Consider the following 25,877-nt stretch of genomic DNA (forward strand, 5'->3'; position numbering starts at 1 on the left):
ACCTGCTGGAGTGGAGCTCTGATGAAAAGGACCTGGGGGTCCTGGTGGACGACAGGTTGACCATGAGCCAGCACTGTGCCCTTGTGGCCAAGAGGGCCAATGGAATCCTGGAGTGCATTAAAAGAAGCGTGGCCAGCAGGTCAAGGGAAGTGATCCTCCCCCTCTACTCTGCCCTGGTCAGGCCTCACCTGGAGTACTGTGTCCAGTTCTGGGCTCCCCAGTGCAAAAAAGACAGGGATCTCCTGGAAAGAGTCTAGCAGAGGGCCACAAAGATGATACAGGGCCTGGAGCATCTTCCCTATGAAGAAAAGCTGAGAGACCTGGATCTGTTCAGCCTGGAGAAGAGAAGACTGAGAGGGGATCTCATCAATATATATAAATATCTGAGGGGTGGGGGACAGACGGATGTAGCCAACCTCTTCTCAATGGTTTGTGGGGATAGGACAAGGGGCAATGGCTGCAAGATAGAGCACAGGAAGTTCCGCACTGACATGCAAAAGAACTTCTTCACGGTGAGGGTGACGGAGCACTGAAACAGGCTGCCCAGGGAGGTTGTCTCCTTCTCTCTCTCTTATGTCTCCCAAACACGTTCCTATCATCTTTGTGTTGTGTGTTGTTTTTCATATGCTGTTCTTTCTTCTCACTTTCTGAATAAAAGTTTGCTTCCATCTACCACCACTATAATAATTTTCCTTTGTGGATGCAACTTTTTCATCCTCTTCTAACTGTGACTGAAATGCTTCAACTGACTCATATCTCTCAGCAACATTTCCTCAAAATTTTATTTATCTTTCTCAGCCTGCTCCTTCATTCTGAGATAAGATTTTTGTAACCAACTTAATCCAGCATCTTCTACCACCATAATTTTTTTTTTTTTGACTGAAACTGATTCACCGTCCACTGGTGGCAAGTGTACCACTGTCTTTCCAATAGGGATTGAGTTCTCTCACAAAAAAAAGCATAGCCTGCTCAATTTATTGAGCTTTCTGTCATATCAGTATTTTGTCTTTCTGTCTTTCACTTTTGAGAGATGCTAGTGACACAGTTTTCAAAGACACAAAGTCTAAATTCACTCATTCTTCTCTCTGCAAGGAGGGTTCTTTCACAGCATCCAATTGCTTGTTGACCTTCCAAGCCTTTTCTCTATTATCTGACTGGGATACATTTGACTCAACCCATTCAACTGAAGAATCTGAAAAAACAGCAGTGAAGTCATCCTTCTTTTCAGATTTTATTTCTATTTCTATTTATTTATTTATTTATTTATTTTGCTGCACAGAACATTCCTTTTGCAGTTGTTTCACATGTTCATTCACATCAGGAAGCAGCCACATATCTTCACCTCACAGATGTTTTTTAACTTGTGCCTCTTCTCCTTCTCATAATTAATTTTGGCATTTACCAGCAGCTCCTTCCACTGCTGCCAGCATTGCTCCTTGTACGCCACCAGACTCACCTCACTCTGCCAGCCCAATGCCGTCTTGGGCCCCTGCAGAAAATGTAAGTGACTGCTATCCTGCGGAATCAGGCTGTGCAGGGAGGCAGGCACAATGTCACAAATGGGGAACCAGGCAATGGCGGGGCTCCTCCCTTCAGGTATTTATATATATTGATGACATTCCTTAAAGCCTTGTCTTCTCTAGGCTAAATAGTCCTAGCTATTTAGCCTTTCCTTTCCTCATAGGAGAGATGCTCCAGTCCCTTCAGCATCTTTGAGGCCCTTCATTGGACTCTCTCCAATATGTACATCTCTCTTGTACTGAGGAGCCCAGAGCTAGACACAGTTCTCGAGATACAGCCTCATCAGTGCTGATTAGAGGGGAAGGATTTCCCTCCACTTGCTGGCAATGGAGCAAGCCTCCATTCCTATCCTGTGAAGCCTAGGATACTGTCTTCTTTGCAGCAAAGGCACATCGCTGACTCATGTTCAACTTCATGTCCATCAGGTTCCCCAGATCATTTTATACAAAGCTGTTTTCTAACTGTGTGACCCACAGCCTGTCCTGATACATTACTGATACATTACTGATACTGATACAAGGTTGTTACTCCCCTTGGGCAGGACTTTAAAATTCTTCTCCTTGAACTGCATGAGCTTCCCCTTGCCCCATTTCTCCAGCATGTTGAGGTCCCTCTAGGCTTTGGGTCACTCCCAGCTTTGTGCAATCCTCAAACTTTCAGAGTGTACACCCAAAGATTCAGAAATCAGTGTTTTATTCTTTGTAAGTGTCAACAAAACTGGAAGGTAATCCCTGAGTTTAGAACATATATATTTAGAACATATATTATTGTTTACGATTTTGTGAGTCTAAAAGTGAACATTATTTTAAACTTTGTTTGTAACTGTTATTTTGCATTTATTCTTAGCATTAACATTAATTTTAATGTTATGATGGCCCCTGTAAGGCTAGGTGCTGCAATCTATTTACATATTCATCATAATTAACCAACGTACAATCTACTTATTTATCGTATTCAAGAGGCCCAAAACATCAATCCTTTCAAAGAAATCAAACAGCCGTCTCTTAAGTAAACCAGTTGAAGTCATGGTTTCTATTATCTAAACCAAATAGACTTTTATAAGAGACAACAACTACCAGAAATTAAAGATGCAGATTTCCAAGCAAAGTAGCTGACTGAACAAACTAACCATATACATACCAATACATATACATATGTATTATGTATAATACATAAAAGAAAATTTAGACAATAAATAAGAAAGGAAAAAATATCTCAGCTTTTTTTTCTATCCACTTTTATTCTATTTAAAAGATTTGTGAACACAAAGGGAAAATGTGAAAGCTTCATTCTTCTGGAGATAATAATGGCATTGATTTTTCATTAAGATGCATCCCTTTTTGATAAGTTCACGTGCCTCTCCACTTCCTGGAGTTTCAAGATTTCTTCCCTCCTCTCCCTGCTGAGTTTATGCTAGTAATGAAAAGAAATTCTGAAATGTTACCACATTTTTTATTTTTCTCACATTTTTTGGAATCCCATATGGTTTTTGAAAATAACAACAACAACAACAACAATAATAATAATAATAATACAATCTTTCTAGGTAAGTCTTTTGTAATGTAACAACAGAAGCCTGAAAGATGACTCATCCTATTCTATGACCTATGTTCTAGTCCTCCATCTAGGACCTCTTCCAAAATCAAGAATGATTGCTGGTTCTTAAACAAATCCTATTCCACATAGTATACAATTGCTGGGTTCCAAAACATCTACAGAAGAAAGCAAATTGTGTTGTTACTACAGTCAAATTTGACTGTTTATGAGTTTATTTCTTGGAGTTCCTGTGAAGGCCATGTCTTGCTTGAAAATACTGTCAGTGGCACTATTGTCAGTGGCACTAACAGAAGAAAGAGGGAATTCTGATTTCTTCATGTTTTTATTTCTCTCAATCTTCTCATACGTGTAACCAGAAGGAAAGACAGCTTACTTTCTGAGTATAATACCTTTCTAGTTTGCATAAAGTTAAAAGGCCAGCTCATCTGGGAGTTATTGAAAAACACCTAATGGACAAAGCAGTCATTTGTCAGAGTCAACATGGATTCTCTAGGGGAAGGTCATGTCTAATAAACTTAATTTCCCTCTACAACAAGATCACCCAGCTAGTTTGACCAAAGGAAGCCAGTTGATGTAATCTTTCTGGATTTCAGTAATGCTTTTGATAGTCTTTCAAAGTATCTTTCTGGACAAAATGACCAGAATACGTTTAGATAAAAGCATAATAACGTGGATGAACAATTGTCCAATGGGATGTGCCCAGAAGGTTCTGGTAAATAGGGTTACAGCAGGTTGGTGACCTATCACTAGTGGGGTTCCCCAGGGCTTGTAGGACCAGTCCTCTTTTTTTTTTTTTTTTTTTTTTTTTTTTTTCCATAAATGATTTGAATGAAGGACTTGGAGCTTTTTTGGTACAAGTTCATGGATGAAACCAAATTGGGTGGAGCTGTTGACTCCATCGAGGGTGGTGAGGCCTTTCAGAGAGATCTTTATAAATTAGAGAACCGGGCAATCACCAACAATATGAAGTTTAACAAGAGCAAGTGCCAGATTCTGTACCTGGGAAGACAGAACCCTGGTTATATGTACAGACTGGGGTATGAGAGCAGCCCTGCAGAAAGCCATCTGGGAGTTTTGATCTGTCGATTGAGCAAGCTGAACATGAGCCAGCAGAGTGCCCTGTTGGCGAGGAGGACAGATTGGGGTGAATCAAGAATGACATTGACAGTTGGTCAGGGGAAATCATTGTCCCACTCTATTCTGCATTGGTGAGGACTCACTTTGAATATTGTGTGCAGGTTTGGACACTGCAGCATAAGAAAAATATAAAACTGTTAGAGAGTGTCCAAAGGTGGGCAACAGAGATGGCAAAGAATCTAGAGGGGAAAAGGTATGTGGAGCATTCGAAGTCACTTGGATTGTTCAGCCTGGAGAAGAGGATACCGAGGGGAGACCTCATTGCTGACTACAACTTCCTAACAAGGGGGAACAGAGAAGCAGGCATTGATCTCTTCTCTCTAGCAACCAGTGACAGGACCCAAGATGACAGTTTGATGCTGTGGCAGTGGAGGTTCAGGTTGGATATTAGGAAAAGGTTTTTCACAAAGAGAAGTCAGGCACTGGAACAGGCTCCCCAGAGCAGTGGTCATGGCACCAAGGCTGCCAGAGTTCAAGAAGGGTTTGGCCAACACTCTCACATACATAATCTGATATTTATTTATATATTTATTTGGGTGGTCCTCTTTGGGGACCTAGGAGTTGGACTCGATGATCCTTGTCGGTCCCTTCCAACTCAGATGTTCTATGATTCTATGATCTATAATTTCTTCCCCATTGTGCTGTACTCAGTGTAGTCCAAAATATTTGTGATACTGAGTTTTTGGCTGAACAAGACTCTCACGAGCAATTACTATTCCAAGAGGTCCTCTACTTTGTTACTGTTGACTGGTATACATTTAAATCTCAGATGCATACTCATTGTTATGCATTCTATCAATTAAACTAACCAGATACTAAGAAAGAACTGCAACGTACTTAAAAAAAAAAAAAAAAAAAAAAAAAAACAGCAAAAAAAACCTTTTGAATTTGTGCTTTTTTGTTTTCATGTCAATTGATAATGTCATGATTTAATTAAACTTTCAATTGTTAAATTTTCAGTTGTTCAGTTTAGTTAAATTTTCAATACAAGACATACATCATTAAAATAGGAAAATAAAAGCAAAAAAAGAAAATAATAATAAAAAAAAGAGAAACATAATAAAAAAGAGTAAACAAGCGAAGAAATAGAATTTTCTAGCTTCTTTGTCATTCCGTAGAGATGCAATTCCACCCTTCATTCATCTGTTTTTGTTTGAGTCACCTTTAAGATTTCTGTCTTCATGTGGTACAGCTTTGAAAAGCACCCTTTTAAGAAACAAATATACTTATGCTCACAACACATATTGACTGTATTTCATTTCCATTATTCTGTATTGCAAAGGACATTTGTATGAAAACCTGATTTCTTTGTTTTTGAAAAATTAATATGCTTTATCTGCTTTCTCTCACCTGAAATAATAATCCTTCCTTCGCGACATCACTCTTCATTGTGCTATGATTGATGCCACAATCTGAGAATCTGACTTCAGGTGGGAATAAACAGTAGCAACAGAAGGAATAATAAAGAACAAAGACTTAGTGTTTCATCACCTTAGAAAACTGTCAATACAAATGTAGAAATTAAATTTTGAGCAGAACCAGGATAACCTTGAGAAATCACATGAAATCCTTATATGCATCTTTAACATACATCTGTGATGTAAATCTGTAATGTAATTCAGTCACTATTCAAGATGCTCCTACTTGCTATGAATTTCAAGTAGTTATGCCTCTAATCTAATATTTCTTATGTTACTTCAGCTATTTAATACCTGTAATTTAGGCATCACACAGAAATTTCAGTGCAAAAGAATACTGCTCGAGTGACTTCTAACCTTAGTTATAATAAACAAAAAAATAATACACTGATAGTACTCACTGTCTCTTCACTTGTAAACACTACAAGAATCACCTTATACTATTGTAAAATCTGAGATCATTCCTCTACACTTCTGTTAGAACAAAGACAAGTCATTCATACACATACAGTAGGGTACTGTGAGGGATGGGGTGAGAAGAAATCATTTAGTTGTAGAAAATAAACCAGTAAAATAAAATGGAGGAAACTGAAGTTTGTTTTATGTGCTTCAGCTTAATTTGATTATTTGAAGGAGATAATTTTGAAACCTGTATACTTAAAGCATTAACATTTACATATGTAAATACATTGGTAAAACAATTATAACATTTTAACAATATATATATATTAATATTTTTAAATTTATAAATTATATAAAATATATACGTTGTCAGTGTGCATATACATATAATTGTCTAAATATATCTATTAACCTCCTGACGTACTGAATTCTTCTTGGTTATTCATGTAACTTTCTTTAAATTTGAACTTGCTTCACAGAATGCTAAAATAGTTCTATTAGATTTAGTCCTTAAGAATGGGAATCTTTCATCTGGGTAGTCTAGGGCTCTTCAAGAATAAGTATGGTTTGAAAAGTCTTCTTATATCTAACTTTATAAATGCTCCAGAAACTTAATATAAGGGAAACTTGAATAGGTAAAATGATGAGGATCATGAGAACAATAGGACAAAATTGGAAACTCTCAGAGAAAAAGTGATATGAGTTTATATTTCCCACTGGAAAAGGCTTGTTTAGACTCTCCAGAAGAGAGTCTAAACTGGTTCAGTTAGCAAAAACAGAAAATCAAAATACGTGAGTAATAGCATATATATGAAAAATAGGAAGTCTTTTGTAGTAGAAGTATATCATAAAGTTTCTTTTCTAAATGACAATCCCCAAACTGTTACTGGTCAGCAAACAATAAATATATTAACAGGGAAGGACAATTTTATTACTAACCTGCATATTTTTGGAAAAGTAATGTATTTATAAAGAATCAACAATTGGTATAGTAAAGATCAGAGAAAGTAAAGAAGAAAAAAAAAAAGGTCTTTCCTCAGGCCATATGATAACTGAACCAATCACGTGCAAGCAGAAGTTTTATACAGTTACAGTGAGCAAACATGGGCATTTTATGAATGTATGTATATATGTGTGTGTGTGTGTGTGTGTGTACATATATATTTATTTCTTGTTGACTTCTCTTTTTTATCTATGAACTGGCCCATAAGTTAAAAATAGAATCTGGATAGTTAGGATGTAAATCTTAAAGTATTGCAGATATTCATGTCTCAGTTATACTCTGAATTATTTTGTTGGTAGTAAATACTGCATATCTCCTTCATGTCAGATGTAAAGAAGATCACATTAAAGAAAAAAAAAATATTTAAAATAGTTATAAACATGGAATAATTGTTCAAAATTATTTAAAACAACAAAAGCCAAACATACAATACCTTTTCTCAAGTTGATTTGTCTCTCTAGGAGGAAAAATAAATAAATAAAAAGTCTTAAAAAGTCTTACTGTCATCTTTTACCTTTTACCATTTTTTCTCCTCTACATGGTTTGCTTTTAGAACCAGTCAGTACCAAACTTAAGCTGAATCTGAAATTAAGTTTACTTGTATCCTGCAGATATCATCACTTTTTTTCTGTTATTTAAGAGTACAGGACATATTCAGAAAACAAATTCAGGTGTTAGTATGTGGATGCCTTTTGCTAAGATTTGAAGAGTCATTATGAAAATTTCCTCTATGATCTTCTATGGAAAACAAAAATAATAACGTTTTTCAAATATGTCCATGGAGCTAGGAAACAACAGCAAAGAATCACAGAATCACCAGAATCATAGAAAATAAAGAAATACAAAGACATGTACAAAGATCATGGAATAATACAATCACAGAATGGTTTGGGTTGGAAAGGACCTTAACGATCATATAAATCCATGGGCAGGGACACCTTCCACTAGATCAGGTTGCTCAAAACCCCACTCAGAAAGGCCTTGAAAGCTTCGAGGGATGGGGCAGCCACAACCTTTCTGGGTAGTGCCTCACTACCCAGAAAGAGTAAAGAAACTTATCCTTATGTCTAACCTAAACCTACCCTCTTTTACTTTAATGCCATTACCCCTTGGCCTCTCCCTATACTCCCTGAAAAAAATTCCCTCCCCAGCTTTACTGTAGACCACCTCCAGGTACTGGAAGGCCGCTATATGGAACCTTATCTTCTACAGGCTGAAGTACCCCAACTCCCTTAGCTTGTCTTCATAAGAGAGGTGCTCCAGCCCCTTGATCATCCTCATGGCCCTCCTCTAGCACAACTAAATTTCTCAGAAAAATATTATTCTTTATCCTGCAAGTTGTTAAAAAAAAAAAAAAAAAGTATTCCTTTGCACCTGATGGCATTTTAATGAGGAAGATATCAGTTACGCTGCCATACATACACACACACATACATCTTCGTATTTTAGTTCTGTCAGAGAAGCAATAATAATTCAAGTACTTCAATAGCTTTAAACTCAGGTTGGAAACAAGTCATATTTCACAACAGAACAACAACAAATTATTTTTCATTCTATTCTAGTCACCTTGAAGGCCACTTGTGCTCCACATCTCTGAACTACTGGGAGAGCTCAGAATGTTTATAGTAATATAGAGCAGCAATAAAGATGGAAAGTACTGGCACAAGCACTGATTGAAAATGAAGCAGATAATGCCAACTGAACACTTTGAGGGTAATTTCTGGAAATCAGACCTTAGAAGTGAAGAAAAGGGCAAATCAATTTTGGATAAGTAAATAGGCTTGTTTTAAACAGGTCACTTCTGTACTGTAAACTAGTTAGCTGTGACATGAGATGTAATTGGGCTTATGCTTACAGTGGAAGACAACAGTTTAAAGAGTCAGTATGTGAATTCTCTATACAGGAACTTATAAGTTAAATTTCTGATGGTGACAACCATCTTGTTTTCTCCACTGTCCAGAAAGTAAACTCATTGCATACCCAGGATTCATAGCCTCTAATGAAAAATCCAACAAATATAAGTCCCAGTTTTGTAAGAATATATAGATAAAGTTTCATTGAAACTATAGGAAGTAATATAATATATAATATAATGTAATATAATATAATATACCTATGTATTATATTATATTATATTATATTATATTATATTATATTATATTATATTATATTACATTACATTACATTACATTATATTATTATATTAATTGTAATTATTAATTAAAATCATGTATTAGGATCACACTTACTTATAATATCTAGATATAAATATAATAATTATTATTTTTATATTAATATATAATAATTATATAAATATAATAACTTGGACTTCTGGCCTGAAGAGGAACAGATAGACGTATTTTCTAGAGGAAAACTGAGAATGCAGTTGCTATTCCCATACTGTATGTAAACAGAGAGAAAGACATTGCTTAGTGGAACAGTACAACTATTTTTCTCTTGCTCTTTTGGGGACTATACAGCTGAAATTCTAGTTCTATGAACCTTTCTGTGCTTTGCAGCAAAAGGAACTAAACCCTTTCTTTTTATGATAGAAAACAATGGATGTAGAATGACCAGGAAAATATTATTTATCTGAAAATATGTGTCCAGGGCAGCAGATATTGTTATTCTATTTCTGTAAGGAATTTAACCCCCCTTTTTCATGATCACCTCCTAAATAAGCTACCATCCATTACTAACTTTTGTATTGATTGTTTCTGTGTTATTGGAAAGACTATAACATGCTAGTTAAACAATCACAACCTCCATCTATGACCTCCCTGAAAAAAATCATCTCAAATAGAGACAAACTGATTTGAAATTTTATTTGATGCACTGGCTCCATACTAAGAGGAGATTTATTCATATTTTCAGTTTATCCTTTGATGCTGACCTGATATGACAGAAGAGGATCAAACTTTGAGACACGCTGAACATTCAAATTGCAAGATTTCCTCTAAACTACCTCCTGTGCAACACCTTCACCTCCTGGAACCATGTTAAAGTGAATTTAATATATAAGACCAAAGTAAAACAAAACACATTGCAGTGTTTGCACTGTAATGTACAAGAAAAGCTAGCTCAGTGATGTAGTACCACCGTTTTCCATAGAACTGCTGAGAAAAACCTATTTTCTAGTTGTGTAAATGAATGACCAGATTGTAGGAAGTTGTGCACAGCCAAAGCATATGTGGTAATTCTGAATGAAGGGGTAGAGAAAAATCTGTTTGGTTAACTCTAGGATTAACTTCAATTCCTAGTACTGTTAAATCAGAATTAGTCAGAATTCATGTGTGTATGTGTATGCCTAAGGAATCACAAATTGCTTCTTAAACACTGATGAATTAAGATCTCCTTTATCACAGAATCACAAAATGTTTGAGGTTGCAAGGGACCTCTGGAGATCATCTAGTTCAACCACCCTGCCAATCAAGATCACCTAGTGAATGTTGCATAGGATCACATCCAGGTGGGTTTTGTATATCTCCAAAGAGACTCCATAGCCTCTCTGGGCAGCCTGTTCCAGTGCTCTGTCACCCTAACAGTAAAGTTTCCTCATATTTAGCTGGAATTTCTGGTGTTTCAGTTTGTGCCCATTGCCTCTTGTCCTGTTGCTGGGCACCACTGAAAAGAATCCAGTCCCATCTTCTTGACAAACTCCCTTCAGTTATTTGTATATGTTGATCAGATCCCCTCTCAGTCTTCTCTTCTCCAACATAAACAGGCCCAGCTTTCTCAGCCTCCCCTCATGAATGCTCGAGTCCCCTAGTTATCTTCATAGCCTTCTGCTTGCCTTGCTCCTGCAGTTCTATGTCTCTCTTGTACTAGAGAGCCCAGAACTGAACACAATGCTTCAGGAGAGGTCTCACCAGGGCTGAGTAGAGGTGCAGGATCACTCATCTCCCTTGACCTGCTGGCAATGCTTTTGCTGATGCACCCCAGGATACCACTGGCCACCTTGGCCACCAGGGCACACTGCTGGCTCCTGATCATTCTGCCACCAGGAGTCCCAGCTTCTTCTCTGCAGAGCTGCTTTCCATCAGGTCAGCCCCCCGCCTGTGTTGGTGCATGGGGTTATTCCCCCCTAGGTTCAGGACCCTACAATTGTCTTTGTTGAACTTCATGAAGTTCCCCACCACCCAATGCTCCAGCCTGTCCAGGTCCCTCTGAATGGCTGCATAGCCCTCTGGCCTATCAGCCACTCCTCCCAGTTTTATGTCATATGTACATATGTCATATGTACATTCAATAGGAATGATTATTCTTGGTATTTAGATCCTACACAGTAATCAATTCTGATCTCATTATAACTCTGCTGAAGTCAAGGTTGTGTGTTTATGTATTTATTTTTTCCCCATCATACTTACAACACTAAATTTACCTTCCAAATATGGGAGGTAAATATAAATTTACCTAACAAATATGGGAGATTTGTTAGGGGAGAATAAGGCAAAGTGATATGTTTCAGAACCATACAAAAATAGCCACAATATCTTCAACAGGATTAGATAAATGCTTTTGCTAAATAAAATATGTTAAAAAATGTTTGGGCATGAAACAATTATTCAAGACTTTTTTTTTTCTTTTTTTATTTTTTTTTTCCATGAAATGGTAAATAATAACAACTTTTATTCAAAATCACTTATCAATATAGGAAAAAAAATTGACAGGCTATTAATGTAACTAATTTAATGATTATACAATAAGAAAGAAAAGGAAGTCACTTTGAAAGAGCAATCTAATTTTGTTTCATTGATTGTTTCTGTTTTCACAGAATCACAGAATTTCTAGGTTGGAAGAGACCTCAAGATCATCGAGTCCAACCTCTGACCTAACGCTAACAGTCCCCACTAAACCATATCCCTAAGTTCTACATCTAAACGTCTTTTAAAGACTTCCAGGGATGGTGACTCCACCACTTCCCTGGGCAGCCTGTTCCAATGTAAAGACTTCCAGGGATGGTGACTCCACCACTTCCCTGGGCAGCCTGTTCCAATGTAAAGACTTCCAGGGATGGTGACTCCACCACTTCCCTGGGCAGCCTGTTCCAATGTCTAACAACCCTTTCGGTAAAGAAGATCTTCCTAACATCCAACCTAAAACTCCCCTGGCGCAACTTAAGCCCATTCCCCTTTGTCCTGTCACCAGGCACGTGGGAGAACAGACCAACCCCCACCTCGCTACAGCCTTCTTTAAGGTATCTGTTGAGAGTCACCCCTGAGCCTCCTTTTCTCCAGGCTGAACAAGCCCAGCTCCCTCAGCCGCTCCTCGTAGGACTTGTTCTCCAGGCCCCTCACCAGCTTTGTCGTCCTTCTCCGGACCTGCTCAAGCACCTCGATGTCCTTCTTGTAGCGAGGGGCCCAAAACTGAACACAGTACTCGAGGTGAGGCCTCACCAGAGCCGAGTACAGGGGGACAATCACCTCCCTAGCCCTGCTGGTCACACTGTTTCTTATGCAAGCCAGGATGCTGTTGGCCTTCTTGGCCACCTGAGCACACTGCTGGCTCATATTCAGCCAACTATTAACCATCACTCCCAGGTCCTTCTCTGCCTGGCAGCTCTCCAACCACTCATCTCCCAGCCTGTAGCTGTGCTTGGGGTTATGGCACCCCAGGTGGAGGACCCGGCACTTGGCCTTGTTAAACTTCATGCAGTTGACCTCAGCCCATCGGTACAGCCTATCCAGATTCTCCTGCAGAGCCTTCCTACCCTCAAGCAGATCGACACATGCACCTAGCTTGGTGTCATCTGCAAACTTACTGAGGGTGCACTCAATGCCCTCGTCCAGATCATCGATGAAGATATTAAAGAGGACCGGCCCCAACACCTAGCCCTGGGGAACGCCACTAGTGACTGGCCTCCAACTGGACTTGACTCCATTCACCACGACTCTTTGGGCCCGGCTATCCAGACAGTTTCTAACCCAACGAAGCGTGCGCCAGTCCAAGCCAAGAGCAGCCAGTTTCTTGAGGAGAATCCTGTGGGAAACAGTGTCAAAAGCCTTGCTGAAGTCAAGGTAGACCACATCCACAGCCTTTCCCTCATCTACCCAGCGCGTCACTTTGTCAAAGAAGGAGATCAGGTTTGTCAAGCAGGATCTGCCTTTCATAAACCCATACTGACTGGGCCTGATCGCCTGCTTGCCCTGCAAGTGCTGCGTGATGACTCTCAAGAGGATCTGCTCCATGAGCTTCCCTGGTACTGAGGTCAAACTGACAAGCCTGTAGTTTCCCGGGTCTGCCCTCCGGCCCTTCTTGTAGATGGGCGTCACGTTTGCTAGCCGCCAGTCAACTGGGACCTCCCCCGATAGCCAGGACTGCTGATAAATGATGGATAGTGGCTTGGCCAGCTCCTCTGCCAGTTCTCTCAGTACCCTCGGGTACTTTCTTTACTTTCCCAAGCACAGATCATCTATTAATGATTATTAAATATAACTAGGAAAATTTGCAGCAATGTGTATGAGACATTGACAGTAACCCTATCTGATTTTTATGAGATATGAAATGCAAAGCAAACAAGCTTAAATTTCTGTGTCTTCAACTATAGTTGAGGAGCCATACATTTCCATACATATTCTTGACGTCTGCCTTCAAAATGCTAAAGACATTTTGAATATTGTATTTCTTAAGTTTCAGGAAGCTTAACAAAATACATTTCAACAATTCAACATTCTAGCAATTTGAGGTTAACTATTTGAGTGCTATCACTTCACATGAAAGACCAGAAAATAAAAGTCAACATATCAAACTACAGACAGAAAGTCAAGAGAACTGAAATAGTATTTATTTATTTATTTATTTTATCTGAAGAGTTAAACAGTAAATCTTTTGTAATGGTAGCAGTAGAGGTTGTCATATTTAGACTAATCATAGACAATAAGATTAGTCTTAAAATGTGAAAGTTCTGGAATGAAAATACTTCGACACATCTTTCCAAATGCATGTTTAATTTTCTCTGAAATAGACATGAAGTATTTAATGTATATCTAATAGATTTGAGGCATATCTTTATAAAGGAACAAAAGGAAAACATACATGAGAGAAAATGGTGGCATAAAAATGTATGTATTTCTGTGAAGACTGTAGGTACCACTTTGCTAATAAAACTATTTAAATTATACCTTTAATATTTATCTATGATAGCAATAAAACCTGATCATTATTTATAAATGGAAGTGTATTACATGATAATGAAGAAATATACTACATATTCATGAAGTATAATATAACCTGGTTAATATTATTTGACAGCCAGAGCTTTTGAAAAATGTCATGTATATAGACTACAACTACATGGCCTCAGAACTAAAGTCAGCTTAGGTTTTGTGTTGCTTACTTTTGTTCATGAATTTTGTTTCCAGACATTTGTCTGGAAACAGAGAGAGAATGAAAAGCAGGAAGAGAGCAGGATAAGGCAGGGCAAGAAAAGGCAAGGCAAGGCAAGAAAAGGCAAGGAAGGTCAAGGCAAGGCAAGGCAAGGCAAGGCAAGGCAAGGCAAGGCAAGGCAAGGCAAGGCAAGGCAAGGCAAGGCAAGGCAAGGCAAGGCAAGGCAAGGCAAGGCAAGGCAAGGCAAGGCAAGGCAAGGAAAGGAAAGGAAAGGAAAGGAAAGGAAAGGAAAGGAAAGGAAAGGAAAGGAAAGGAAAGGAAAGGAAAGGAAAGGAAAGGAAAGGAAAGGAAAGACCCTCAAATAAATATATATATCTATATTTTATTGAGTACTGGATACCACCCTTTAGATTACACTAGGGAGCTTTTCTTAGAAAAGAAGCCCTTGACGTTTGAACACAGACTACTCAAGTAGTCTTTTATAGAAGTATTACCTAATAGTCTTCAAAAACTCAGTAGCTTACCTAGAAAAAAAAAAAAAAAACACATTCACAACTTCTCTATGCAGCCTGTTCCAGTATCTCACCACTCTCTGAGTAAATAATTTCTTACTTATATCTAATCTAAATCTACCCCCATTTTAGCTTGTAATCATTACTCCTTTTCCTCTTCTTACACTCCCTAATGAAGAGTCCCTCTCTAGCTTTACTTTAAGAAAAGGTGGTCCTGACAGAATTATTAAACTGTTACTTAAACATTTCTATTTGTTCTGGCTCAGTGTTTTGCACTTAATGGTAGAAAAATCTGTGTTATACTATTTCAACACAATGTAAAATACTAGCATCTAGTTCTTTAGTTGTAATAGAAATCTGCATAGCAGAGAAGAGGTGAAGGCAAAGATCAAAGATTATATATATATATATATATATATATATATAATATATTTTTTTTTTCAGAAATCCCAGGTCCATTACTGCCTCTGGTGAAGTTCAGTGTAGTCTCAAGGATACTCTAAAATCTGCTGGTTTGCCTCCAGGGGCCATTATGCTAAAGTGCAGAACAAATGAACCATGCCCTTGGCACTTGACATGTAGGAAGGAAGATGAGAAGGGTAAGATGAAAATAAAGATCAAACACTTAATGCAATGATCAAATATCAGGAAATTCTTAATCTGTATCAGAAGGGGAAGTATGGGGAGAAAGATAGAAAGTATGCCAGAGAAGTGATGGGGAAAGGAAACAATTAGAGATATCAATAAAAAGTGAAATTTGTTTGTTAGACTTTACCACATCCTGTGTTTAAGAAGTTGCTTACTTTGTACTTCTTTTTCTAGTAATAAATAAAAAAGCCTAACAATAGATTAAAATAAAAGGTGTAGATACGAGTCGATATATGTGTAATTTAACGTTGGTATTACATCTCTTTAAATTTAGTTTCTTCAGAAGCAGAGCAACAAGGTTGTTCAGCTGCTAAAAATATTTAATTTTATATTAAAATTAAATAGTGTTCTTAAGAAGTAAATTAAGTGTTGTTACTGTATTTTAAAATGCTGTTAGAGATGATCCAAGCAGCTACAGATCATTAAACCCTACTTAAACACCTGTTGAAATTGTTTGAAATTATCTTTGTCAAGATTCATATTTTAATAAAATATGAAAAATAATTTTACTGATATCTTTTTATTTATATTGTTTTTTCAATAAGAGGAAAATCATGCCTCAATCCTTTCTTTGAAAGCAGAAGGCTGCTCTTCTGGGGTTGATCCTGCTTAACATCATTACTGTTTATCTTAGAGACACAGTTTGATAAACACTTTTTCAAAGCAGAAAATAAAGTAAAATAAAATAAAATAAAAATAAAATAGTAAAATTAGGAGAGCTGAAGGAAAATGAGAAAAAAAACATTGTTTTATTAAGTACCTCTGCAGTTAGACCTCTTGCATAAAGTAAGGCAGACTAAGGTTGCCAGAGGGATTAGGATGTACAATCTTCAAGTTCTGTGAAAATGCCCTGACTACTAAAGCAGCCAAAAATTTTCTGTTGATCAGTTTCAGTTTGGAGTTTTACCTTTTACACAAAGCTGAAGCTTCCAGAGGAAGGTTCACTTCAGAATGTATTATTCCTCTTGGAAGAAGGCCACCCTGGCTTAAACTTCAGACAGTGTGATATGAAACTGAGTCTTTAGGGAAATGATATAGCCATCAGGCTTCTAAGTTAGAAAGGTTAACTGCAGGTATCCCACAACATACACAATAAAAGGCAAGTGCACCTGATGTTATTTGACACAAAAATGTCAAATCAAAACACCCATTGAAGACTGAGAATATCCATCCAAAATCACATGCTAAAGTTTATTATTATTCTAGAAAAATAAAAATGTTATATGTATCTAAAAGTTTCTTTTTGAGATCTACATTTCTGAGTCTTGTTTCATCCCCATATGATTCCTGTCAGAAAAATAACAATTTATTCTCCACTTGAAAAGTGTAGATGTAGAATTTAGCATAATTTAGTAGTGGACTTGCCAGTACTAGTTTAAAGGTTGAACTAGATGACAGAGGTCTTTTCCAACCTGAATGATTCTATGTTTCTATGATTCTATAATAATAAATTCAGTAGAAAGCAGTAATAATCCGGCTGTGGGGCAGCATCCTTTGATGTTATATTGCTAATTTCTGTTGATGTTAAATTGTAATTTCCTACTCTTTGACACCACTAGCTTGGTTTGTCATATGATTCCTGTACTCAGAAACCATGGATTTGATGGTCTCCGGAGTCTAGCTCTGACCATAACTGCTGTTTTCATAAAACAAAGAGGTGATTGTTTTTATTCACTAGATTAAGCTAGAAACACTTAAATATATCACTTAACATTTATTACCTCTTTTATACACATTTTTGATCAGTTATGCTATGTTAAAGTTACTGAAAAAATCCTTTAGCAGAAAACAGTTGGTAGAATTAATAGTCATTGCTAACATCACAAGAATTTCTCACCTTACTTGCATTAATAAAGGTAAAGCCTAGAAAAATATATGCCAGGGGAAGAGACATCTTCAATATGCCCTTTAATGTATTTCCTCTAACATATATTTACCATCTGTTAGTGATATTGCCTATTACATTAGAATGCAATTCTCATTGACCAGATAATTTACTTTTGACAAATTTAAATAATACTTATTATGTTACCACATTTATATTATCAACACCTCCTAAAAATGAACTGCATTGCTAACCAATATCAGGCCTATCAAATGGATAAACATTCCACTTAACAAGAAAATTATGTCTTTATTCTTCTTTTCAATTAGCAAAATCTGTTATTGGTATTCATCTTGAAATATTAAACAAAACACACCATTTTTCTACTAATTTCTACACATTCACTAACAGTTCTGGGTCCTAAAGGTTAAATTCTGTACAAGGGGTGGTAACCATCTTTCATTTTGATCTTCTCCTTTTGTCCAACCAATTCACTTTATTTAATGCAAATATTGATCTAGAAGTATCACCCAGTAACAAATTTAAAGATTTGGGGCAAAATCTTCTCTACTTCTGACCGGGTCATTTATTTTTTGAAAAAGTATCCACAAAAGATAAAGCACATAGTAACAGAAAGGAAAAGAAAGAGCTGAAAACTTTTAATGGGAATCCAAACCTTCCATTGAGAGGTTGGACAGGTCATCTCTCTTAACAAGACAGATAGGAAGTATTCATTTCTTTTAAACTGACATTGGCAAGGACAAAATGTGAAATAGTTTTATTAAAAGAAAAGACTTGAACTTCCACAAAGGGAGTCATTAAAAAGAAGACTGTGATACCTGGATAGTAGTTAAATACAGTGCAATTGGCATTATAATTCACAGCAGAAGTCCGCTGAGTACAGTCAGATATGTGATGTCATTTCCTGTAATTAAATTGCAAGAGTCTTTTGATAATTATTATGCTTATAGTGCCTTGCCACATTGTGCCTGACCACTCAAAAGGTATTAACAAGATACATCTTCAAAAATTTGAAAAATGCTTTGGATCTTATAGTTTAAATAGAGCATATTTTAAAGCCATCTAAGGATTAAAGAAAAAGGATTAAAAATATATATATATAATAATAATCAAAGTATCTCTAATGGTTGGCAACCTCACAAGTTATGAGATATTTATTGAATAATTTCACAGTTTTTTAATGGAATCCCTTTAGAAGGAAATCAGATGAAGATCTAGGAATACTGTCTATTTGTTCTGAAGCATCTGAACTGATTCAAACTTTATACCTGTATAAACATGCAAAGATTCCTATGCAAATGATGTGGTAATCTGGGGCTGTATTTTTGGAGATGTTGCAGTTGCAGTTCTATTTCTTTGCTTCCTCAAACCCGAGTGCTTCTTGGCTTTACAGTAATAATACAATAAATAAATAAATAAATTTATATATATATTTATATATATCCTTTCACTAAAGCAATTTCTTGCTTTTCATCAGAATATGCAATATGTCTTGAATACTGGGAGCATTACTATCCAAGAACACTGTCTTAGGAAAGAACTATTCATTTGGGCGCTCCAGTATGATCCAGAAGGAGGCACTCAAATGTCGCTTGGAAATGACAGATGTTGCCAATAATGACAGATGCAGTAAATTCACCGACAACATACAAATTTAATTATTATATTGTCATATATCTTTATGGAATTCAAATTATGGTTGCTGTTGGTATTTTTTTTGATTGTTTGTTTTTTTTCTTTTTCCAACTTTTGGAAAAAATATATTTTCAACCTCCTTGAGGGGATAATAGAATGAATATATGAAGCATAGGGCTCCAGATGGAATGTCCTGCCATTCATAGTGTGAGGTGAACTAAAAACCCTTCAGTGAGAAAGCTCAGATCTTTTCTTTGAATCTCATCTAAATGATGATGGACTACTTCAACCACTGAATTTAAGCTAAAAAGAATAATCCAATGATTTTGTCATGGCATTTGGAAATTTTATTCTTATTTGCAGTCTTATTCTGTAAAAATGACCCACTATCATAATATTTCTCTGTTTGTTGTTGTTGTTGTTTTTCCTATCAATGAAGATAAGATTTTGCTAGTGAGCTACCTGAAAAGCTACCATAAACAATAGGGATATCAAAGTAAAATAAACATATGCTTATCAAAAAGTTGTCCTTTATTATGGCATTAGCTTCCTGGCAGCTAATACCATGGAAATTCTTCAGAGCAAGGACTCAGGCAGGCAGTACAGATTTCTACTTAGGAAGGGAAACAAACAAACAAAAAAAAGCCATACCAAAACATTTTAATATCCCCATATTGCAGACTGTGAATCCTACAGATTCATACCAGTGAGCCTTGTTTAACTGTGTTTTGGTGCTCAGTGCACTGAAAGTTTACCATGTGCATACTATTACTTGCAACTCTGGTATCCACATCTGCCAAAGACTACAATAAAACTACAACGAGACAGAGAAAAGTGGGGTGGGGGGGAGGGCTGTGTGTGTGATCAAATCTAGAAATGCTTCTGTAGAAGGAGATATTAGATTAGAAATCTTTAACACAGAGAAGTAACTAAAGGGGCATGATCTTGATATATAAAATTATAAAAGCCATGAATAAGCAGGTTATAGAGCAATTATGCACTATTTTTGTAAAACAAGAACACGGGACATTAAATGAAATTATCATCCAGAGAATTTTCAACAAACAAAAGGAAGTGCTTTTTCACACAGAGTGTAATTAAATTGTAGAACTCATTGCCACAGGATGTTGTGGAGGCCGAACATATAAATGGATTCAAAAAGTGATTATAAGTATGAAAGGAAGTCCATCAAAGACAATTAAGAAAAGAAGAGGTGATGCCCCATGTGAGTCAGAAAATACTTCCACACTGCAGCACCAGAAGCTGTAATTCTGTATTTGCTTTGTTCACCTACTCCGTTTTTCCAAAGCTTCTGCTACTGATATCTGTCAAGGAGAGGGAGAAGGAAGTTAGTTCTTCCTGAATGTTTTTTTTTGTTTTTGTTTTGTTTTGTTTTGTTTTCTGAACATGTCTGCCTGGAGACACTAGGGTGGAGGAAACAGAAGTACCAATCCATTGCTGATGAAAAACACACCTTATTCCTTCACTGCAGGCATGCACCAGAGGGTCCGTCAGGCCTCTGTCAGACTCAGGAATCTGGGATAGTGCTATTGTAACTCAGTATGGCTGTTCTACCACAGCCACAGCAGAAAAAGCTAAGCATAAGATAGTGTCTGCCCAGAATTTTGGACAGATTTTCTTAACAACACTAACTGCAATAATTGCAGTGTAGCTATGGCATTAATATGGCTGAAAAGTACACTTCTCTTTCATTATGTCCAGACGATCAGCAGTCTCTGAGGATAACCAGTACACAGAACTTTTCTGAAAGGTTTTTCAACTGCAAGAAAGAAGTATAACAGTTAACTGAATATTTGAGCACTAGTCAGTTCTTTGAAGTACTTTTATTTGATCCAGAACTCATTGTAGTGCATTGGAGTCTCAGCTTCCTTCAGCAGACTTTGAGTTGAACCAGCAGCACTAATGAGCATTATTCCTACTAAAACAGCCATCTAATGAACAGATAAAGTTACTTTTGTAACATCTGAAAGAAATGTATTTATTTAAGATTAGTTCTCAGTACCAAAACAATTCCTCTCTGAATTTATTTTTCTTATAAGATGGCACCATAAAATCTAAAATAAAGACTATTCAGACAGATTGAAATGTGATTTAAACAAGCTGACAGATCAACAAACCTTAAAACTATTTCAGGTGTCTAGGAATTTTTATCATAAACTTTATCCCTTGTAGGCTTGAGAAGATATATCTGGAGCTCACTCACATGTGCTTTCTGATATCTAGCTCTTTGTTGCTCCCAATAACACTTAGAAGTCCTGTCTCTTATTGTAGAAGTAATTGCATAACTGTCCTTACAGAGTATGCCAGAGGAGCACGGCCATTAAATAAATTAACCACAAGATTGCTGGATGAAGATGGAGCTAATGCTTTAACAGGTGCCTATTGGTTGCTATAAAATTCTCCTGATATCAGAGTAAATTATTTGTATACCAAAGAATTTCCTAGCAATCTCATCTTCAAAATGTTCAATTTGTTTGCCTCTGACTTCGTTATTGGGCCCTCAAACTGGGAAAGTAGATTTTACAAAAAACACTAGAGGAGATAGTTTGTCTCTTATGAACAGAAACTGAATTCCCTGGATGAGAAGTTAGATGCTGGTTAATTTAATCTACTGAAACATAAGGGAGAATGTTGTATAACTATACCAGCAAGTGTCTGAAATGGTGTTGTTCAAATTCAGCTTATAAGGTTGTAATGGGTTTACGTGGCAACGTTTTGGTAGTAGGGGCTGCAGGGATGGCTTCTGTGAGAAGAATCCAGAGGCTGTCCCATGTTAGATAAGGGCCAGTTTCAGCTGCCTCCAAAGGGCCTGCTGCTGCCCAGAGCTGAGCCAATAAGCGATATTGTTTGCACCTCTATTAGAGCAGATTTAAGGGAAAAAAAATGCTGAACAACAGCAGCTGGGAGAGTGAGGAGTGAGAAACAGCCCTGCAGACACCAAATTCAGTGAAGAAGGAGGGGGAGGAAGTCCTCTGGGCACCAGAGTTGAAGTTCCCTGGCGGCCTGTGGAGGGGCCCATTGCAGATCAGGCTGTCCCCCTGCATCCCATGGATCCCACAGCGAAGCAGAGCTCCACACTTCAGCCCATGGAGGAACCCCCAGTGGAGAATGTGGATGTGGCCTGAAGGAGGCTGCAGCCTGTGTAGAACCTCTGCCAGAGCAGATTCTGTGTTGGAGCTGTAGCCTGTGGAGAAGGAACCATTGAGGAGCAGAGGATCTGTCAGGAACTGCTGCCTGTGAGGGACCCAGACTGGAGCAGTGTGCTCCTGATAGATGGACTCCATGGTACAGACCCATATGTGGAACAGTTCTTGCAGAGCTGCTGCTTTTGGGAAGCTCATGCAGGATCAGTTCGGGAAGGACAGCATCCCATGGGAGGGACCCCATGTTGGAGCAGGGGAAGAGAGTGACTGTGAAGAAGCGGTGGAGGAGAAGCGCCATAGACTGACTGCAACCTCCATTTTGCCATTCCCTTGCACCACTCGGGGGGAGAGGGTAGATAGGGAGAAGGTGTTTTTGCTATCTTTCCTTTTTTTTTTTTTTTTTTTTTTTCTCACTTCTCTAGCTTATTAGTAATACGTTGTAAACTTTACTGTCTCCCTACTCTGAGCCTGTTTTGCCCATCACAATAATTGTTGAGTGATATCCCTGTCCTTAAACCTTGAGCCCTTTCCATTGTATTCTCTCCCCCTTTCCCTTTGAGGAGGGGGAGTGAGAGAGCAGTTGTGGTGGAGCCTGGCTGCCCAACCAAATAAAACCACCACAATACCACACACTCTTCAACAAAGGCTTTCTGATGTGTGAGTAAACATGAACATACACTGACTTTGAAGGTCTTCCTGGGGATATAGAAAATAATCACATGCCTGTGTTGCATTAAGCAACAACATGAAATGGATTGTCATCTGAAACAAATATTACTGGCCCTGAATAATTAATCAAAGCCATTTTGTTATATAACCAAATATAAATGCAGATTGTAATGATCCCTTTAAGGAAATGTGCTTACATTCCTTTAAGGGAAAGTACTTATTATGCCACAGAAATATGTTAGAGAGAATGCGTAGGAGTATAATATTCAATGGAAAAATTAAGGGGCTTTTAACATAACCCTATTTAGTTAAGCGACAGGAAAAGTAGTATAGGAAAACCATAAAGACTATGTAAATGGTAGAGATTGGGACAAGAAATTTTAATTAGAAATTGAATAAACACAGTGAAGAAATTGAAAACGTAGACTGGAAAAAGTATTACCTTTTATTTGGTTCTCTGTGTTCCTCCATCATCATAATGTTCAATTTTCAGAGATAGTCTCCCTAAGAAGGATGCATAAATGGGACACAACTATCATTCTCAACAGACATCCTTAAACATAAAATAAACTACAGGATCTTCCAGTGGGAAAGATGACCATCTCTGTTTACGCATTTAGATAAAAATTCTTATAAGCTATTTAAAAATCCAAAATTACATTTTAGATGACATTTTTGATTGTTTTAATAAAAAGGTCTTTAAAAAGACCCTTGCCATTGCCTGTAGATAAGTAAGAACTTTCCCTCCCGCAGCCCACATAACAACTGTACTTTCCCATCTGCAAAATGAGTTTGGGAATCTCATAAATCTGCAAGTCTCCACCCTGCATCATGACAAGCAACTTCAATACAAATGACAGCTAAATGACTGATGAAAAAAAAAAAAAAGCGCGTAACATGTTGGGTAGACATTCTTTAACTTCTGTTACTAAAAGGCCACTTTGTTTCCCCATTTATGAAGTTTTATATATATTATATAGAATCATAGAATCAAAGAAAGGTTTGGATTAGAAGCAACCTTAAAGATCATCTAATTCTAGAGAGGGATTAGAAGTTATATTCTAATCTAATTTCTAGAGAGGAAGCCACAAAGGTGATTAAGGGATTGGAGCATCTGTCCTATGAAGAAAGACTAAGCAAGCTGGGTCTGTTTAGCCTAGAGAAGAGGAGTTTGAGAGGGGATCTCATTAACCTCTACAAATACCTGAGACACGATGTAAAGAGTACTCTTCTCAGTGGTGGCCAGTGATAGGACAAGGATTAATGGGTATAAATTGAACCACAGGAGTTTTCATCTCCATATGAGGAAGAACTTTACAGTTTGGATGATAGAGCACTGGAACAAACTGCCCAGAGAGACTGTGGAGTCTCCTTCCTTAGAGATATTAAAAACCCACTTGGATGTGATCCTTTGTAACATGTTCTAGGTGACCCTTCTTAGTAGGGGAGTTGGACTGGATGATCTCTGAAGATCCCTTCGAACCTCAACCATTCTGTGATTCTGTGATAATTCTAACCCGCCTTCCATGGGCAGGGACAACTTCCACTAAACCAGGTTGCTGAAAAACCCATCCAACCTGGCCTTGAAATCTTCCACAGCTTCTTGGGGCAACCTGTTCCAGTGCCTCACCACCCTCAGAGTAAAGAATTACCTAATATCTAATCAAAATCTACCCCTTTTTAATTTAAAACCATTACTCCTTGTCATATCACTACACTTCCTGATAAAGAGTCCATCCCCAGCTTTCCTGTAGGTCCCCTTTAGGTAGTAGAAGGCTGCTATAAAGTCTCCCTTGAGCCTTCTCTTCTCCAGGCTGAACAACCCCATCTCTCTCTCAGCCCTGCTTTGTAGGAGAGGTACTCCAGACCCTTGGATATCCTCATGGCTTTTCTCTGGACTTGTAATACGTTAATGACCTTCTTGTTCTGGGTGACTCAGAGCTGAATGCAGTGCTACAGGTGGGGTCTCAGGAGAGTGGAGTAGAAGGGGAGAATCTCAACCATCCACCAGCTGGCCATGCTTCTTTTCATGCAGCCTAGGATAAGGTTGGCTTTCTAGGCTGCAAGTGTGCATTGCCAGCTCAAGTTGAACTTCACATCCAGTAATAACCCCCAGGTCCTTCTCCTCAGGGCTGCTCTCCATCTATTCTCTACTCAGCCTGTATTTATGCTTGAGATTGCCCTGACTCACGTGCAGGACCTTGCACTTGGCCTTGTTGAACTTGATGAGTTTCACATAGACCCACTTCTCAAGTCTGGCAAGGTTTATCTGGATAGCATCCCTTTCCTCCAGCATGTTGACCATACCGCACATCTTGGTGTCTTCAGCAAAAAATTTTAAACAGTGTGGGTCCCAATACCAACTCCTGGGAAACACCACTCATCACTTGTCTCCACCTGGACAGGTGTTGACTGCAAGTTTTTGACTGCAAGCATATAGCTAATTCCATACTCACTGAGTGTCTATCCAACTTAGAAAGAAGGATGTCATGTGGAGCAGTGTCAAATGCTTTGCAAAAGTCCAGGTAAATGAAATCAGTTGCTCTTCCCTTACGCACTAGTGTGGATACCCTATTGTAGAGGACCAACATATTTGACAGGCACAATCTGTCCTTCATGAAACCATGTTGGCTCTCACCAATCACTTCCTTATTTTCCATGTGCTTTAGCATAGCTTCTAGGAGGATCTGCTGCATGATCATGCCACTCACAGAGATGAGACTGACTGGCCTGTGGTTCCCTGGGTCTACATTATTTTTCTTTCTAAAAATTTGTGTTGCATTTCCCCTTTTCTCTGTTGGCTCTTCATCCATCCCCAGGAATAGTTCCACACACTCTATGTGCTTGTTGATCCTATGTCGTTGTTGATTTCCTCTGCTTGTCCTTCCTAAAGAACCAGTATCCTTCCATTCTCACACTTCAGTCATGGAAGCCACCCACATCTCCATAATTTCAATGATGTCACAGCACTGTGGGCATGTTTACATCTCTAGAGTGAGACATTATATATATACTATATATATATATAGTATTATACAT

The 25,877-nt window shown here is 37.8% G+C and overlaps 1 pseudogene; it reads right to left on the reverse strand.

Annotated features, from left to right (window-relative positions):
- Positions 1-507: 507 nt before the first annotated feature.
- LOC140001631 (CWF19-like protein 2) lies at positions 508-25,143 on the reverse strand (annotated as a pseudogene).
- Positions 25,144-25,877: the final 734 nt, after the last annotated feature.

The sequence above is a fragment of the Anas platyrhynchos genome, chromosome 2, assembly GCF_047663525.1.
Source record: "Anas platyrhynchos isolate ZD024472 breed Pekin duck chromosome 2, IASCAAS_PekinDuck_T2T, whole genome shotgun sequence".
Lineage (NCBI taxonomy): Eukaryota > Metazoa > Chordata > Aves > Anseriformes > Anatidae > Anas > Anas platyrhynchos.